The following is a 19,830-nucleotide window of genomic DNA, read 5'->3' on the forward strand; positions in this document are numbered from 1 at the left end:
TCACACCACATACAGGCAGAGGGGAGGAAGAGAGGAGACTGCATAAGCGATTCCACGAAATAAACTTTTCAGGAAAAAGAAACCGGTGCAATTTGCGTTTCTCGCTAATTACCAGAGAGTCAGAAATATCAAAAGTTGGAGTGGGGGGAAATATACATATAAAGGACGGCCAAATAAAGGAAGGGGGATAGGAAGAGATTCGCGGGGAATCCACGCCCCGTCTGACAATTTAAATACCGGGGCATGGGGGGGACAGGTTTGAAGGGGCTCATGATCAAAGTCCTGTAATTACAACAGGACAGTGGAAGGGTCGTTAACCCTGAACAATCGGCTCCCACTGGCCACACGAGCCGAAGACCTCAAGTCTCTTTCAACGTCTGCGCACGCAACGAAGTCCAGTGTTCAGCTCTGGACAACTGACACGAGGGCCCGTGTTTGATATTGCACCGCATACTCCGTAATGCAGGTAAGCAACAAGTGCTGAACCATTTATTAACATCAACAAACTCCTAATGTGCAAATTAAACAGACTAGCCAACTGAGTTGTGAGCTAAACGGGGCCCTGGCTACCAGAAAGGCGGCACAGGAAAAGAAACGACTTCTCTCTTCTTCTTTGCTTAATTGACGAGTCAATTTTGATAGCCGCAGTGAAATAGCATGTTAAATATTAGATATTGATAACGATAGTGATCCATTCAATATTGAATATAATTTAAAGTACTAAGGAATACCATATTTATATGAAACAGATCAAACCAATATTTTATAGTTTTATCGAAAAAATACGATACGTCTTCCAACGTTACTTTGGGAGAGATGAGTCTTTGAAGAGTCCCAACATTCCGAATGTCTCGCCGTGAATGAGAAAACGGTGCCTTGACTCAAATAATTTTGGTAATTGTTTACGCTTTTCTCGGTTTAAAGTCAAATCAATCTGTTTATCAGAAGCTGCTCGGGAACCATTATGTATTCTAATAATGAAATAAGTCAAAACATAACTGTTTAAGTTAGCAGCATCTGAGAAATATTAATTCAATGCAATTTGAAATTGATTTGAATTATACATGAATTTTGATTTCTTCTCAAAACATTTGAAGCACCCTAAGCAACGGCGAGTCAATTTTTATAATGCATCAAGCATGATCTTATGTATTTTATACATTATCTTTAAGGAGCATACGCCAATTCGTTTTTCGGTAATATTATGAACGTACCACGGTACCTTTTGATGTCGATCGATCAATTTCCAACTGTCACGTCAATTAACGAAGTATTTTAGTCCCGAGAGCATCTCGCTTAGTCGAGCAAGGACCGGGTTTTAAGCAGCGTTTCCCGCCGCGTTTTCAAACCCAAGGCGCAAACCCTCGACCCTCCCCCCCCGTCCAGCTCGCTCTCCTCCCCTGTCTGCTGCACCCTCGGGAGTAGCAGAGCACTCGGCCCAAGCAACCTCTGCCCCCCCCCTCAGTCCCCCTCGCTTCCTCCCGCCCGCATTCCACGACCGTCCGTCCAGCGACGCCCCACACCTCCAACCCCTCCAGGAGCATTTTCCGAGAAAGATGAAATCCACTCATGTGCGTGCAACCCGCAGACATTAATTTATTCATTCCGTTTTATTGTAAGCATTCTTCCATTCTTTTTTTCCTTACGCAATCCCCTTCTCCCCATAAATCGGAGTCTGCTCCAACACGTGGAAATTGAGTCCCCCTAAAAAAAAAAATTACGACCACCTTTTCCTACTTCCTTTTTCTCGTTATCATTTTTAAATTTCAGTTATTCTTCATCGGTCGAAAATTGGGAAACAAAAAGTAATAAATGCTTTTTTTTCTTTTTCGATATGCCCTCTAGCAAACTTGGCCGTTTCCAACATAAATGTTCGGTGTTAGAATCGAGCACAGCGGTCCCAGCAGTGCCGCCGAAACGGCGCCAATCGCGTCGTCTTTCCCAATTGGTGCTCAATGCAGTGAACTTAAGATCTATGGCATAGAAATTAGGGAAGATTCAGTGCTTTAAGAATAGATACCGAAAATCGAATATGAGTACGGCTAAATAGTCGAAAAACGTAAACATGAATAATGGTCATTAACAGATCGCAATTTGGGAAGTATTTAATGGAGAGCTACGTATTTGAAACATGAATGTATACATGAATTTTCGGCACGGCTTCGCTATCACGTGGTAGAAACACGATGCTTTATCGGCAACAAGGAGTTCTTAAGATTCAAATCTAATAATTTTTTATAACACCAATAACAGCGATAAGTGACGCGAAATCCGATAATTTAATATCACGAATATTGCCAGAAGTATAATTCCGGTGGTTTGCAAGGAATCACTTTAAGAGTCTATCATCACGTTTACAAAGGTGTTCTTCCAGCAGAGACCCTGCCCTTCATCAGGAAATTATTTTTACATTGCCAGAAAACCACCGCTTCACTTGGAAACGACCAGAGGTCTAGTTTTAGCCACCTCGTGCGACAAGTCTACTCTACAAGGTCTGTCCCAAAAAGTAGTGGGACTGAGTCGATTAAAAAAATGTTATTGCCAGAATTGATACATTCAACTCAAAAGTTTTAGAAGTAGCACCCTTGCGCGTCCATACACTGCTGGTCAGCAGATTTTCCACATCTCGTACGCCTTCTGGAAGGCGGCGCACGGAATGCCGCTAAGCTCCCTCGCCACGACCTGTTGTAACGCTTCCCCCGAGCCGTGGTGACGTCCTTTCAATACAGATTTGAGGCTAGAGAGAAGAGGAAGACGTCTGGTGGGGCATTGTCTAAAAATGTTGGATCCACACTCAGATGGTCGAGAAGCTCTTGGCAGATCCGCGTGCGAGTTTCCTTTTGTTCGTCCGAGAGCACTCACGGTACCAAATTCGCAAACTCTTTTCTCATGCCCATGTTTTCGGTCACAAGTCAATACACATCTCTTTTAGGGATGCCAAGTTCATCAGAAACAATGCGAGCACTTAATCTGCTATCCCTGCCCAAGAAAACCTTCACTCTCGCAAGATTTTCATCACTTTTTGAGGTCAAAGGGCATCCAGAACGTTCGGCATCTTCGTCTTCTCTACCCTCCCGAAACAACTTGTGCCACTCAAAAATACCTGATCTCCCAATGTCGTTATCACCATAAGCTGCCTATAGAATTTCATGAGTCCCTTTCCCTGTTTTTCCCAGTTTCACGCAAAATTTTATGACATAGTGATGTTCCAATAACCGGTTCATGACGGAGGGTAACAAGGTCATGTAATAGAGGTTTCACAAACGCACGATCTGCTCTCCGTAAAGGCTGGCAACAATCTGCCGCCAGCCTGCAGCCTTTCCTGATACCCCCTCCCTCGAACCCAGCCAGAGAAACCGCCACCCGTCCGTCCGTCTATCTGGGAAAAATAAGTCATACTAATTTTTGGACAAACCTTTTATATTCCCCACCTTCCCCTAATGACGTTTGCGTTTTTATATGAAATATCGATACAGGATGTTATCTTTCGTAAGTATTGTCTCTGGGTTACACACTTCCAGTACCTGATATGGAATAGCTCGGAAAAGAAATGCAACCACTGAGTTTCTCAAGAGGCAAGCAAGGTTAAGTTATACAAAAGAATGAGGAGTGGATTAACTAGAGTAGGTAGAGCATTTCACCCTTTCGTGTAGTATTTTTGAAGACAATTTGGGCGTGGATACAACTTTATTAGGAGGAGAACCACCTTTGGTGAAATAATAATCACAATTCTGAGGGGAAACGACAAGAAGTCGCTAAGTGAAGATTAGAATGAAGGAGAAACAAATATTAATATGGCGCACTGTACAAGTCCAAAACCAGACCTTTGAGATGAAACGAGGTGTGAAGTTTAGGGGCCTTTGAGATGCTGGGGACGGAGAGATGGAGGGGGAAGGTGTTTGCAAGAAATATCAAGGGTGAGAAGGAAGGAAGGGAAAGAAGGAAGGACATAAAGCCAGCGGACAAAGGAAAGAAGAGAACAGTCTATTTAGACGCCATGGAGACAGGTAGGAGTTATGAGGAACAGAAGAAGAAAAAGAAAGTAATATGTAAAGGACACACAAGAGTAGGTCGATGGGAAACGTAATGAACACCCACATAGTTGTTACACCTTTGATTAGAATACTATCAAATAAATAAAATTCGGTAGTTCAAAAATTATCGTGAAACACCTTGACTGCTTTGACGCAGTGCCACATATGACTATTTCAGCAGCTAATAACCCAAAAAGTTGATTCGTTCTTCATTTGTTGTTTCAAACACCTATCATTAACGGAGTTATTTTCGAGAGCTCTTACCGTGAGTCAATCCCCTTCTTTAAGCAGCAATCTATGGATAAAAATAGGTTTCTGATTGATGTAATGATTAAGCCCAAACTATTATCATTAATCTAGGCGCCAACCGATTAAGGTATGTTCCGGATGGATAAACAGTGAACAGCGATGAATTTCTTCACCTCTCCCTTGAAAACATATCCAGACATCCGACGATCAATAAACCGCTCTTCAATTCCACGCACTTCCTTCTTACTCCCTTAATTCATTCCGTGCAACATGATGTCATCGTACTTTTCCTCCCTCTTCCTCGCTTGCCAAATTCTCTTCCTTTTTTAACAATATTCAACATGCACTAACTATAACAAATCTTAAAACAAAATTTTCCTAATACGCCATACTAAACACATATTGGCACATTACGATGGACAACATGTTTCCATGCGGCATACAACTTGAGCAAACTGTCGCCCTTGAAAATATTCACGCGAAGGGCGAATATTCCATTCACCTTATTCGCGAATTCCGCGAACTCCTTTCTCCACTTATACAACGCAGAATTTTTCCCTTGATCGCTCTCGGAATACATGACCGATTAAGTGAGTTGCGAGGTGACGAAAGGAAAAAAAAGTAGCGCTCTCTTTCACGGGAAACGAGAGTGTTAGTTACGCCGTAAGAGAGGACAGCATTCTGAGGGTGAAATGGGGGGGGGGGCGGAGCAGGAAGGAGGGAAGGAAGGGTGGGAGTGAAAGGAGAATGAAAAGAAAGTCACGTACACATAGATCGGGAATCCTTCGCGGCGCTCCCGTTTGGGGAAATCAGATTTTAAAAAGACTGATTCGAAGTTACTTTGGGTGACTTAATCTCTCTTACTCGTAATTTATTCCATAATCCCTTGTACTTGCAAATATCATTCATCTCTGTCGCATTATACCATGCTCTTACATTTTCTTTCGTTCCTACCTCAGACTCATGTATGTCTTGTGACTCTCTTCGTCCGCATTCACCATCCATGATTTTCTCGGTTAATCGTCTCCTCCCTTAAACCATCTATCATGTCTTCCCTCACACATTTGTATACATATCCGTTTAATGCTAATTTGATCCCCTGGCATTCCCTCCCAACACTACCAAAAAAGCGTATAAAACCTCTATCAGATTTTCCCCATAGCAGGCCTGTTTGTAAATTACAAATTTCGAGAACAACCTACATGTCTAGCTCAAAGGAAACCTTTTGGGGTAGGCAAAGTAAAAGTTATTTTGTGTGAATATTCCTTCTGCTAGGCATCTATTATAACTGATTTCCATTAGTTTATCCTGCTCATTTATCCCTCTCAATCTCTCTCCCTACCACCTTATATATAGGAACTACATGCCTCAAAATGAATCCAAAAGACACAAGGCATTCTTATAATTCCTTGTCCTACTCATCTTGGAACTCCCAATCTCAGAGTTTCCTCTAACCACTCTCCACGTCGATTCGATCGAACTTTGGCCATATATACTATATATGTTGGCATTGATTTGTTCCATTTATGTTCATTGAATGGGCTTAGTAGTCCAATGGGTGGAGCGCTGGACTACCAACCGGGGGGGGTTCATGGTTCGATTCCCGGGGATACCTCTGGGTACTCTCGGCACCAGCACTCTCCCCTCTGTATATCACACTCTTCAGCATCAAAATACCAATCAGAATGCTCTCTGCACCCATCTGACCTAACGCCTTCGGATTTATCCCCACTCAATGCCCTCTCCTCTCACCCTCCACAATGTCCAGAACTCCTTCGTTTGTTTTCTTTTATGTCCATTTCAACTTTTCCATCCTTCTCCACACCAACATGCGAAAAAAATAACGAACTTTTCCTTATGACGGAATGCGTTCGTCGTGCGAATCAAGAGCCTCAAGCCGTTGTCTATATATGGTGTAAAGGAATAAGGGTGGATGGGAGGGGGGAAGGAAGTCCGCTGACATATGGGAGGGACGGTCTGGATCATAATCCGTCATTCCCCCCCCGCCCGCCCGCCCCCTTCCTGGAGTGACCCAATTACACCCCTATCCAGCCACGCCAAAGGGGAAGTAGACGCGAAGGCGGTGAGCGAGGCTGCCTCAGCGCCTCCGGTGATGGGAAATTACGGGTGTGCCATCCGCCGAGTACTCGAGACGCCGCTCCCCGTCAAGAGAAAATTAGCGTCTTCGCGATGGGTGACGTCACGGGATTTTTTAAAAAAATTGTGGCAATTGTACCGGTATCACAGCCTCCCCCTTCGCCTTAGCGACGGCCTTCGGTGGGTACTGAATTCCATATCTCTGTAAGATATTCCGACTTTTGAGGTAATTTTTAACATAGACGATACTGTGGTGAAATATGCAAACATTTACGTTTTACCAACCCCATCTACATGCCATCATTGGTACGCATGGAAAGGGGTGTCAGGTGACCATCCACGATTGTGACCCGTATGTATTGGCATTGGGTAGTATTTTTATTTTAGCAAAGTTTGAATCGTGCGCCTTGTGATGGTGCCCAGGGCAACTGTCACGAATCGTGCTGGTGAAAGGGGATACCTTGTATTAATCTTTTCGGTAAAAGATTTCCCTTGATTTCTCGCAGTGAATTCGCCTACCATTATAATGTTGAGGCAAAAAATATTCCTTCTATTCCAGTGCACCTTGGGAATTAATAGTATTTACGGAAAAGATGAATTCGAGTATGCCATCCTCGAGATTACAGTGGCTCCAAGCACAGGATATCCGATAATAATTTCCTTTCCAACCTTCTGTTGCTTCATGACCATTCTCCACGAAACGGCCAGTTCCTAACTCCTGTATCCTGTTCAATTCCCAAGTTAAGTGCTCCGCAGGTCCCAAGCACTTCAAAGTGCACTCGATATAAGAGAACTGACCAGCGCGAAATTACATATTTCATCGTTAGAAGGTTTCTCTCGAATATCTCCCCACCATTCGTTCGATGAACCCTAGGGTCTCCAAGGCGCAGTGTTCTGCTGGTGTTCCCGACGTGCTTTCTCCTATGTTTGGATTGATGCTGAGAGTTATTCCAATGTATTTCATTTGAGCCGCTAATCTCATGTCTATGTACTCCTGAAAGGGTTCAGGGGTAAGGAGTAACGAAAGAGTGAAACCGATGGAGGAAGAGTTGAATGCTAAGGTAATCTCTAATTAGTGGAAATCCATTTGAAATAACATACAGTATGTGTATAACTTTGGACTATACTCTTCAAATATAATTTCATTAAACTGCACAAAAAGTTTCGATGTTTGTACGCCATCTTCAAGTACTTATGGAAATATATTATTATTAGTAGGTAATCTACCGCTTAAGGTAGGTTTTTGGATGGACACAGCTACTAAATAAATATTTTGTGACTCCTAACAAAACACAAAATCCAGTATCCTACTCTACATCAGGTCCCTCTTCATCTCTGAGTACTTTCTTCCTCCCTTCATCCCATCCACCATCCCTATCCTGTTCCTTCCCTTTCCTCGTTTGCCTAACATTCTCCCCTCTTCGTTTAAATGAATATACTTTGTAACTTCCACACAATTTTTTATTCGTACTACCGGTTTCAACGCAACGGCGTCATCATCAGGTACCTTGTACCTGATGATGACGCCGTTGCGTTGAAACCGGTAGTACGAATAAAAAATTGTGTGGAAGTTACAAAGTATATTCATTTAAACGAACATGAACCTCCACAAAGTTGAGCCCGAGACCATAGAATTCATTCTCCCCTCTATTACAGTCTTCAACATCCCGCTGCCGGTCAATACCCCCTTCATCCACTTTTCCTGCCTCCATAGGATTTCTCCCAGCAAACTCCTCTCTTCGCCCACCATACCAAGTACTTATGGAAATATATATGTTTTGGTATTCGACTATACTCAGGGAACTAGACTGAGAGGAGGGAAGACCGAGGGGAAAGGGAAGAATTTGATAAAAAGGGTTATGAAGAGATTGAGGGTTGGAAAGAGGATATTAATGCAAAAGGTATCTTGCATAAAAAGTTGCAGTGGGGGAAGGGAAGTGTAGCAGTTTACGTAGGACCCGAAGGTATGATGGAGGAAGGAGGGGGGAAGGTTATCTTTAACAGGTTGCGAAAGGCAAATGAAAGTGACAATGTTCAATTGGTTCCCTTCCTTTTGGTGTGTGAGCTTGAACTGTAGCAAAGTGTCTTCGTTTCATCTCTAGATCGTTGCATATCTGGTAGGAGAGAAGATCTATGGGACTTCTCCGTCAAATGTCTTGCCATTTAAGGAGAAGGATACCTGGCTCCAATTTCTCTGGCGTGCTCCTCGAGTCCGGTTTTGTTCAGGTGCATGAAAGCACACATTTGTATGTGCCTAAAGATGACGTACGTATGAGTTCGTTGTACTATATGTTGTGATAAAAGTAGCGCTAGAGGAAAAGTACGAACCACCTAAGTTATGCATACCAATGGAAGAGACTCGAACAAGGAGAGGAGGGAGACTATCTGGATGTACCCTGAGGCACGAACCGATGATCGCACAGCATTCGAAGGAAATACAAAAGAGGACAAAAATTATGAAGAAAGGTCGAGCATGGATTACGATAAGTGGTATGCGGAATGCGTCCGTGTTTAGGGAAGTATGAAGAAATAAAAAAAAAAGATTGACCGACGGGAAAAGGAGAGCTTTGAAGCGCTACTGCAAATCATTCCTCCTCGGATTGGTAAGGGGGCAAAGACGCCCGCAGCAAGAGCTCAGCTGATGATGCTCTTCAATTCTACAGTAGTTCGACGGAAAGTAGTTCTATAATGCATATCCGTAGATGTCCCTTAGAAGCGTTCTCCGATACAGCGGGGATCGAGATGGTGCGGTGGCTATCGTACTGGCTACCCACCCTGAGGGCCCGGGTTCATATCCCGGCGGTGTTGAATATTTTTCAGTGGTATCTCGATCCCTACTAGTGGTGCTCTGTGGAGGGAACTTTGAGTTAGTGCGCCGTCCGTCGGATGGGACGTTAAGCTGCGGACCCCTTGGCGCCTTTCGTAAAGAGTAGGCTAATGGCGACGCCGGGTTTCTCTCAACCCTTCATCCTTTCCTGTCCATCCCTAATGGCGCAAATGACCTCAGCTGTCGGTCACTTCCCCTAAATACTACCACTACTCCGATACAGTATGATTCCCAGCTCTTTTACTTAGTCCACTGTTCTTCTGTCTACCCTCCGAGTTTATATTTGTAAGGATTCCATTTCCCATGTTGCATATCTATAATTGAGTCAAGAAAAAAATTAATAAGATATTAATATTAGAGGAATGCTTCATAGGGAAATATTTAATTAGTAAAATTAGGTGGCATAGGTTTTTTAAAAAAACCATAAACAGAGTAATCAACCCGAAGGTCGGTTTGGTAGGTGATTGTTGAGTTCACCCAGTACTAAGCCCGACAGCGTATGAAATTTACACATCACGGTAGGGGGGCCAGCTCCTTTCCCTGTTCCGGTTATGGTTTCCCAGGAAGATCTGGTACCCGAAAAATCACATAATTTGGATGGAGCTGCAGGTGCCCATAAACTTACCCAGGAATCGAACCGGAGACAGTAGTCCAACGCTCTACCCCCTAGACTACCGCGACCCGTAATGGGTAGATATTTCAACTAATACTGACCGCAGGATCCGGGTTCAATTCTAGGTGATACCTCTGGATTAATACTTTCCAACGGACCTTCACTATTCGTAGATAATCTTGGCATAAGACATTTCTGGGAAAACAAATGGTGACAAGGGTCAGAGCCGCCACTAACCCAGACCTGTTGGAGTTCACACGCCACAGGACCTATTAGTATGCAAATGGTGTGCTTTATCTGCCCTCACCTAACGAATTGCGGTTTGAAGAACGCGTTTATCTTAATGGAAAAATACTCCACGATCCCGTTTCCATGGCGGATAATGTAAACGGAATCCGTCCTCCCGTCACAGATACACTTCCGTTTTCGATGGGAGATAAGAGAAATTTTGGGAGCTTCTTTCCCCCCTTCGTCTCTCCTCCTCCCTCTCCACCGCTCCGCTCATCCTACCCTTAACGGCGTCAAAATATTTTAACTTCAGAATCGACTTCGTGAAAACACATGGATATTCATTCTCTGTTGAATCTTTTACGAACATACGTAAAACTTACACGGACTCTTACTTACTTAATGTTATGACGTAATGTTTATTATACTACTAGCTGAATACCCGGCTTTGCACGGGTTAGGAAGAAACAGTAATATAAATATACTACATAAATAAAAACAAAAAATTATAAAGTACAATAATACACTACTTCATACAAATTTAATAATCTTTTTTATTTAACACCTGTTTATAAACTACATTTTTTGTTTCATATCCAGGAGAAAGAATATATAAATATTTAGGCGAACCTACTCTGGAGCAAGCAACATAAAGTTGCCCGTGGCTAAAACATGGCGATCTTAGATCAACAACACAAAACTTTAAAGACTGTCCCTGTGATTTATTAATGGTAATTGAAAAAGCTACCCGGACTGGAAACTGTAATCTTTTAAAGTTGAAGGGAAGATCAGTTGGGATTAGAGGTATCCGTGGAATAAAAATTATTTCGCCTTTTCCTTTTCCAGTTAAAATGACTGCCTGGATTATATTTTTCATTAATTTTGTCACACACAATCGTGTCCCATTGCAGAGTTTTGGTGGATCCAAATTTCGTAATAAAATGATTGGAGATCCTACTTTAAGTATAAGGCGATGTTGTGGCAATCCAGCTGGATCAAGTGAATTTAGGAATTCCGTTGGATAATTGACGGCTTCGTCAGCATCCACTACGGTATCAACCGATTTATATTCAATCACGTCTCCTGGCAGCATGGCTAGTATCTCCTTGTTAATTTCATTAACATCATCGTTCTTAGGAGTAAGAATGGCTCTTTCTCGCAACCATTCTAAATTTTAATAATTTTGATTAACGTTGGGATAGACTGCTTGTATCATATCGCGGACAGTTTTCACCGATACACATAAATCTGATGACAATTTTATCAAACCAGATGCTTCAATAACTAATCTATCTTCTCCAATCTCAAAAAGTTAATTTGCAAAATTTTGAGCATTCCCATCTCTTAAGAGGATTCGCATGTTTTGTTTAAGGCTAATTTCTTGGACATGATTCCATAGAACAGAATGTTTTAAACAGGCATAAATTTCATCGGCTGGAGTCGATTTTGGAATGACAGGCAGAGTTTGATGGAAGTCTCCACACAGGAGTACCAGAGCTCCTCCCATTAAACTGCAGTTTCCTCTAAGATCTTGAAGTGTTGCGTTGAGGGCCTCAAGAGATTTTTTAATAGCCATCGTACACTCATCCCATACTATCAATTTACATTCTATAAGAACTTGTGCCTGGCCGCTTGTTTTATTTATATGACATGTGGGATTTTCTTGTCGGGAAATATTAAGTGGCAACTTAAGGGCAGAGTGGGCTGTTCTTCCTCCTTCCATTAATGTCGCTGAAATACCTGAAGATGCAACGGCTAGAGCAATTTCTCCATGAACCCTGATTTCAGCGAGAACTAAATTAATTAAAAATGTTTTTTCCGTGCCACCAGCAGCATCAAGAAAAGTGATACCTCCTTCTTGTTTATCTACTTGATCCATTATTGTTTCGTACGCGAATTTCTGATCTTCATTAAGAAGTGGCTTTTTATCCGCGATGTATGCTTCTAAGTCTAAGACATTGTAGCTAGTTTCACGTACATAATCTGGATAAAATACACCCTGTTGATCTTGTACAGGTGCAAAAAGACCGAGTTCCACTAAAGTCTTGTTAACTATGGTGATACACTTTTCCTCCAAAATAATCAAAGTTTTATTAAAAATTTCGGAGTTAAACGTAATATCCAATGTAAGATTTTCACTTCGAACTTTAGCCAGTATATCCTCACTCATTGATTCTTTATATTTTTCCCATAATGTTTTTGGGTTAGATGGATTACATGAGGTTATTATGATGGCAAACAAAATTCAGATTTGTCCTGGAAGAGAAATCAAACTGGTCTCTCGCAATGAGTCATCCCAGTGTTGATTTCCTTCTAGCAACCCTAAATTCTGGCAAGCTTCTCTGAATGTCTCGCATATTTCTCCGTTTACCGTTCTTAATTCTGCAAATGAGCGAGGTCCTCTAATGGTATGTAGAAGCGTTCTTAAAAAATAACATTCGGCGTTGTTAGGATGGACTGTGTAGACTCGGCCCAATGCGTCACATGAATAAATATTATTCTCAGGATCAAAGTTGCCCATTTTTCTTCTACAAAAGACTTTCCTTGATGTATTCCACGTATAATATCTCGGCAATTCTGAATACAATAGTGTTCTTGCAAAAGTATCCTGCTGGCATAGTTGGAAAAATGCTGTTTCTATGAGAGCAAAAAAGTAAACAAATTACATACATACAAACAAACACTCTCCTTTATATATATAGATTAACAAACAATTTTACTTATTATGTTTCAAAATGATTAATAAAAATTAACAGCGATTATATCGATGACGAATACCAAAACATGGCTCACCATTGCTAGGAAAGTTTTAAGAGCTCGGAGAGAAAATAATATTCAAAGCATTCTTCAAAAATTCAAAAATGTGAATCAATTATTTTACAGCTATAGAATGTTGGCAGTGTGTCCAAAATACGTTCGTTTTAAATTGATTAATTATGGCAAACACATAATTATTCGTTGTACGCCGTAAATTGACCTAAAGCTTTAACTTTAAAATTACCAACAATTGAAGATGATGTCGTATTCTTGTCGCATGTGGTCACGAGGAATTTCCGTGGTGTGGGAAGAAATTTTGGTCAAAAGTAGTCTGGTGTTTTATCACCCCTTGCCACACACCTTATGCATGGCTTGCAGGGCACTATGGAATGTCATTTCTCTCCTCTCTACATACCGTCTAGCATCCCAATCCTATCCCTACCCCTTCCTCGCTTGCCTAACATTCTCCCCTCTATCGCAGTCTTCAACGTTTCATTGCCAATCTAAATGCTTTCTGCATACACCTTTCTTGACTCCTTTGGATTTCTACCAAATTAAAATTAAAAATTTCGGTTCATCTTTCATATTTTGAATGGTACGGTACTGAAGGTATGTACATACCACAAAATTTTAGGTAACACTCAATGAATGTGCACTTTTTCACGCGAGCATTACAGGAAACCCAGGATACTTATACACGTTACCAAATGGACGAAAATATTTTCAAGAAAGATCTCCGTGAGATTTCCAGAACATCCATGGTAGTTTTGACTTGCAGGCAGGGCCACGTTATAAATCAAGAGTTGGTCCACGTCGTGTCGGCAATAAAGCACTCACGAGCACGTTGCATCCGCAGACTACCACCCGCGAACCAGCATTGCCATTCCCAGTATCTCCCCGACTCGCCCCGCTTCCTTACACGACAACTTCCCCAAAACCTCCTCATCCCACTCATCCAATTTGATGCGTTGCTCAGGAAAAAAAGGATGATTTTTTCACCGTGCATTAATCCTTGTTCCGTGTTCAACTTCACCAGTCATCAACCCGAGGGCACCTTTGATAGATGTGGGTGGGGCACGCCTCGCCCCGTAATAATGTTACGAAGCACCTGTGCCGGCGAGCAAAAGTCACACGTTTATGGCCGGGGAGGACCGGTGCCTTTCCCCCGAACCGCCTGCGGTCTCCCGCAAAGGTTTTGCAAGTGAATGCCCGGAAAATCTCGCAGTCCCGAAATCCTCCCCCCGAAGAGCCATTAAGCTCTCTCCCGATCCGCCTATCTTAACATTTATTGTACGTTATCAAGGGAATTTTAGTACATTAAAGGGGTTTCCAAAGGCAACGCCCGGATTTGTACCCTGAATTCCCTGGCCAACAGTCAGCTGATCCGCCGACAAAGGTTCCAAGCCGCCAAGTACTTATTTTCCCCATTCTATGCAATACCCACTTTGTAACAGCAAGCAAACCGAGTGCCATGCTTAACAATAGGTCCAGTGTTCATACAAACATTTCAACCGTTCTTTGCCTTATTGTTTCCCTGCAAAATTTCTTGCATGGTTTCGAATACTGCTCGCAGGACAAAATGCAAACTTTCGCTAAGGCTTCATTCTGCTCCCGGAAAATTTCCGTGACAAAGATTGTTTATATATTATACTAGTATTTAATTAGTACCCAGCAAGCCACCGCTAGGGTACTTGGCAGAAAATGATTACAAACTAGACTACCCATGAACCAAAATACTTTCCCCTGCCCTACCGCGGTCGGACAAGGTTAATCAGATCCCTTATCGTAGGTGGGAAAAAAAGCATCTTAAATCTATCTGTTATACACATAATCCCTCTAATTTCATACACATAATCTGTCCCACCGTAGTACGATGGGGTTAATAATACATTTTCCACATCATTGCTAAAGAGACATCCTTCTAATTTATGGCAGAGAATTGATCTGTAATTCAACCTTCGCTCCGCGAGTGATTCCCAATACAGATCTTCTAATAATTTCGATATGCTACTCAGTATGTGATAACAACGTTTTACAAATCTAGCTCGTCTACACTGCACACGTTCTAGCTCGGAAATTAATACAACTTCATGAGGATCCCATACACTAGTAGCAGCATATTCTAAACAACAGTATCAACCTTAATCCTGTAATTGTCTTTGGGACGCAATGTGGCAGGAAGGTCACGAATATTTCGACCTAGTTTCTCAAAGCTACGAGTTGATTTCCTAGGCTCGTGGAAATTAGTCTTAAATATTATATAGAAAATCACATACTCTGTAATGTGGGCAAGTAACAAGTACTACACCTTTTACTACCATTCATCGGAATTTACAAATTTCTCTATTCCGTGGCCATATCATCCCGTACATGATAAATATTCAAAGAAAAAATACACGGTGGAGATGCTATATCAAACACAACTTACAGACATGGTAACTTGTTAAACTTAATAACCTGCTGACATGTGAAAGTTTGTAGATCTGTCCCCAAATTCAATGTTAGTCGATCGCATTAGTACAACCATGTGGTTTAATCATTCCTACATTATATTGCGCGATAGAAATTATCGCAAAGCCCAAAGTAAATTAGTGAATTATTTATCAGTTCCTTCAATGATCAAGTGAGAGTTTGAACCGTAAATATTGACCTGAGAATACCGCGCTGAGAAATAAAGATACGACCCGGTCGAGAATCGAACCATGACATTTTGAGCGGCAGGTAAGGCATCAACTGAGACGGTCTTGGTCGGAATACTTGGGGAGTGAGTGCAGTTTCTTCATTATAAGCACAATCCGCAGGTTGGTTCTTGACCATATGAAATGTCCTTGGGACTTTACAAGGTGTTCCTTCATAGAAATTGCAATGGACAAGTGGGTTACTTTCGTAGACGTGTATTTTGGAGCAATGGTCTTCCCTTCCATCTTTTCTCCCCTGCGCAATATTCTAGGATAATTGTTTCAAGTGTCTCATTGCACATGATGTGGTCAATGAGTTAGCATCTTCGTCTTACGAATAATACCATGGGTTTTAAATTCGAGAGATTGGATCCCAACAACTCTCCACGCCATACCGTCCTCCATCAGCGTATTCATTCCCTCACAGCACCGACATCTTCCATTGCCTGCTTCTCGTAGGTCATCCTTGAACTCACCTCTGCAATTCGTCGCCTCTAATGTTCCTTCAATTATGGTATTCGGTAAAGCTTCCGTGTCTCAGGAATTGCCCAATTACTAGTTTCACTTTTCTCCAGAGTGTAGAGTGTCTTCCATGGACTCTTCTCTTTGCCATCCAGTCCTCTAAGTGCTTCTTCAGTCGTTTCTCGGCATCTCCATTGTGTTTCCACAATTTCGTTTTACGAGGTTTCCAAACGCAGTCTGTCTTCTCTGTTTCTATGAGGGAGCCTATTATTTGCTCTCTACTGTCGAGAATGATACTCTTCGTAAATTTTCAACCGCATGGACGATTGAAATGTTTCATCAACAAATGTTAACACTAATCCTAAAAGAAATCATTAGTCCTGCATTTTGCTAACATTTAAAATCCATCTAATTTTCAATACTTCGAGTGACTTTAGCTTTTTCTTCTCTTCTGCCATTTTTCTCCATTTTATATTCAAAACTTAACACTCTATTTCTTGGTTCCAGGCTGAATTCTTTGTCAGCCGAAAACGCATTTAATATTAAAGCAACCTTCGCCAAAATACCAATTCCAAATGCTTAAAACATTATTGAGAGATTTTTTAACGATATTTAAATCTAGTGTTGATAAAATCCAATAAATATTTGTGAAAAATTACCAATCATCCTTCATTCATAACTATGGAATTCTATAAAAACAAGTCGGACGCAATGGGGAAAAATTATGCCGCATACTCCGTCTATCCTTATTAATATATCAATAAGGACGACAATGATCAATATCAGAATACCTGCATAGAATAACTACGCAGTTGAACTCTCCCGATGTTCGACACTTTCACCCTTCAATAATACTTACACATTGGTCTGTCCCCATTTGATGCAGGCGATAAAATTATTCCTCTCTCATTACTTATTATTTGATAATTTCGTTTGAGGTAGGCTATAAATGGACACCAACTGAAAATCCCTATATTTCTTCGCCTCGTCTACCTAGACACAAATTGACACCCCACACTTAATTAATCCCTCCTTGTATTCCGCAAACTTTTTTACCTCCATTTTATCCGTCCGACATGCCTATCCTTTTCCTGCACCTTCCTACCTAACGTCTACCTCTCTATACATCATATTCTTCAACATTCCATTGCCAATCTAAATTCTCTGCATCCACCTTTCTTTCCTGTTTCCCTTGGATTTCTACCACCAAACCCCTCTCCTCCTATTTCACAATACATTCCTCTTTCTTTTGTTTTTCTTTCCATCAATTATATATTCTCCATGCTTCTCAGATCCACAACTCAAAAGTCTCCAATCTATGCCTATCGTCTTGCTTAAACTAACACGTTTCTGCGCCGTACAAAACCACACCCCATTTCGAAATGCTCACTTGTCTTTTCTTAACATCCTTACTCAACGTCCCTCTAATCAATTCCCTTCTCCTTTTGAAAGCTTTTTTGCCTAACGGAATTCTTCTTCCAATGTCCCTTCTACTTTGACCATTTCCGTCCAAAATCACTACCAAGTTAAGAAATTAATTTTAATGATATTTTTCTTTAAATTTGACTCTCGCTCGGATTACCTTTCGTCATTTATAATTATGAGTTAGCTCTTTTGCAATTTAATCAATAACAGCAGTACCTCCGACAAATTATAACATTATTATATTGTTTCCTATCCACTATTATAACCCGATAAGTTGGCATTTAAAAACGCCACAATGAACACACACAAGAATGTGATATGTACTAAACAATTAAAGGTTATTGCAGCCAGACGTAGCGTCTTTCAATACTTTCGCTTCTCCGATTCTTGTCACTGCTGTTTTATATTTATTTAGTCGTCAGTTTATTTAAAATGTTTTCATTGCTAATATTATTATTACTTATCAAAAAACCTTCATAGAATGCCATCCTTGGATGAGTTACTCCTGAGTTATAGAGAGTTCCACCGTTGTCTTTTAACGATGGAGGAGGCCTTGTGCTCTTGTCCGTAGCCAGGGCTACACAACTCTGGCCAGCGGAAGTCGGCATTCATTTATTTTCTTCGCCACTCTTGCTTCTTCTGTTTCCGCCACCCCCCCCTCACACTCCCCCCCATTGTCCCCCACTCTCCGAAAACCCCTTTTTTTCCCTTCCCCGCCAATAAGGCCACCACTCCCCCATTTCCAATACCCCCGTCCAGCGGGACCCACGTATCAATTAAAAAACTATTCTGAAACCGGTTCTTAAAAAGGAAATGGGTTAGGAAAGGAAAATAAGTAGTAGATGAGTTGGGTTGTATACCCATATGCATGTGTACAGTCGTACATAGATAATATAGGTCTAGGGAAATGTACAGCAAGTGACATATAAAATATATGATACACAGAACACACACAGAAGTTTCAATCGTCAGGAACTTGCTTGCAATGACGCGTACCGTTTTTTTTTTACTTACGCTACGATTTAAGTCCGCATGTCATCAACGAGTTACAAATCAACCATCGCGTCGAAATGAATGATGAGGTGTAATTAAAATAAAGGTTCAATGCACGTCAATGATTAAATGCTTTCAAATTTATTTCATTCACCTACAGACGAGTATTAAAAAAAGTCATTTTCCTCAGCATTTTTTTTGAGAAGTAAATTATGTTTAACCTTTTTTTTCAATATTTATTCTACGCATAAATACTTAGACACATCGTAATTTTTCTAGTACTGATTTGTATCAAGTTAATTTCATTAATTTCTCGATCATTCTGTCTGCTTCGAAAATTTTAATCCCGAATGCCAATTCAATTCCGTACATTCTCTCTAATTCAAGACCTGCTCAGTTGAATTGGACAGAAAAATTTAATTTATATAGAAGCATTTAAAGATGATATAGCCATAGTTTTTTTAGGGCTCTTATCATTCCAATGTTTTTTAATTCCCATTATTCAAAATAGCAATGGTTTTATTTCAAACATCGCAGTAATCAAATAAAAGTTTGGTTTAATATAATAAGAGAGGGTTAATGGCCACCTAGTCTTAATCCCAATAAGGGCTTTCAAAATTAGCACACACTGACCGCTCCCTTCCCGCCAAATAAGCGGAAGCCAGTTCCTTCCCCCGTTCCGACTTCGGTTTCCCATGAAAATTTGGTATGCTGATAAAATGGCACAGCTTGAGTGAAACTGAGTGTGTCTTTAGTCACCAGAATAATCCATCCCTGATTTAGTATCCGCACTCACCTGTGTGTGTATATATATATATATATATATATATATATATATATATATATATATATATATATATATATATATATATATATACCCTATGCACGACCACACCTTTAATGTTTACACCTAACATTTATAAAAATATATACATTTTCAACGCTTCAACATGGGAGGGAAAGGAATGGGATAGGCATGAATGTTGGATGGAATTAAGAGAAGAAGGAATTACAGCGCGGAATCGAAGAGAGACTTACTCTTGAGTGTCCGGTTTCAGATTTTGTTAGGAGAGTCAATTGAATACATTCTTGTACAATTGTGTTGTATAGGTTTTGTACGTCCAAAACGTAACTCAACCTGGAGGATAACCATAAATAATAATATGCCCTTCCATTTTTACGAAATATGAAATTCCTTCACGAATCGCCAAATGCCGTTAGAGCGTAGAAAGTATTGGACCTGTTCTCCCGAACGCCACCTGGGCATTTGAGCGAGATGAGATTAATGCAAATTGGCGGATGTTTTAGAACAGATTACAATTATCGTATGCTTGGTCGAATTTTTAAATTCAACGCCGTGCCCTCGTCTGAAAGAATTTCTAACAGCAGCGATGGGAGCGGAGGTGAAGGGCAAAACTCGACCGTTTTTACACACGAAACTCCGCTTGGAAAATAATCTTAAATTTT

This window comes from Hetaerina americana, unplaced genomic scaffold, assembly GCF_022747635.1.
Source record: "Hetaerina americana unplaced genomic scaffold, ioHetAmer1.1.p SCAF_95, whole genome shotgun sequence".
Classification (NCBI taxonomy): Eukaryota; Metazoa; Arthropoda; class Insecta; order Odonata; family Calopterygidae; genus Hetaerina; species Hetaerina americana.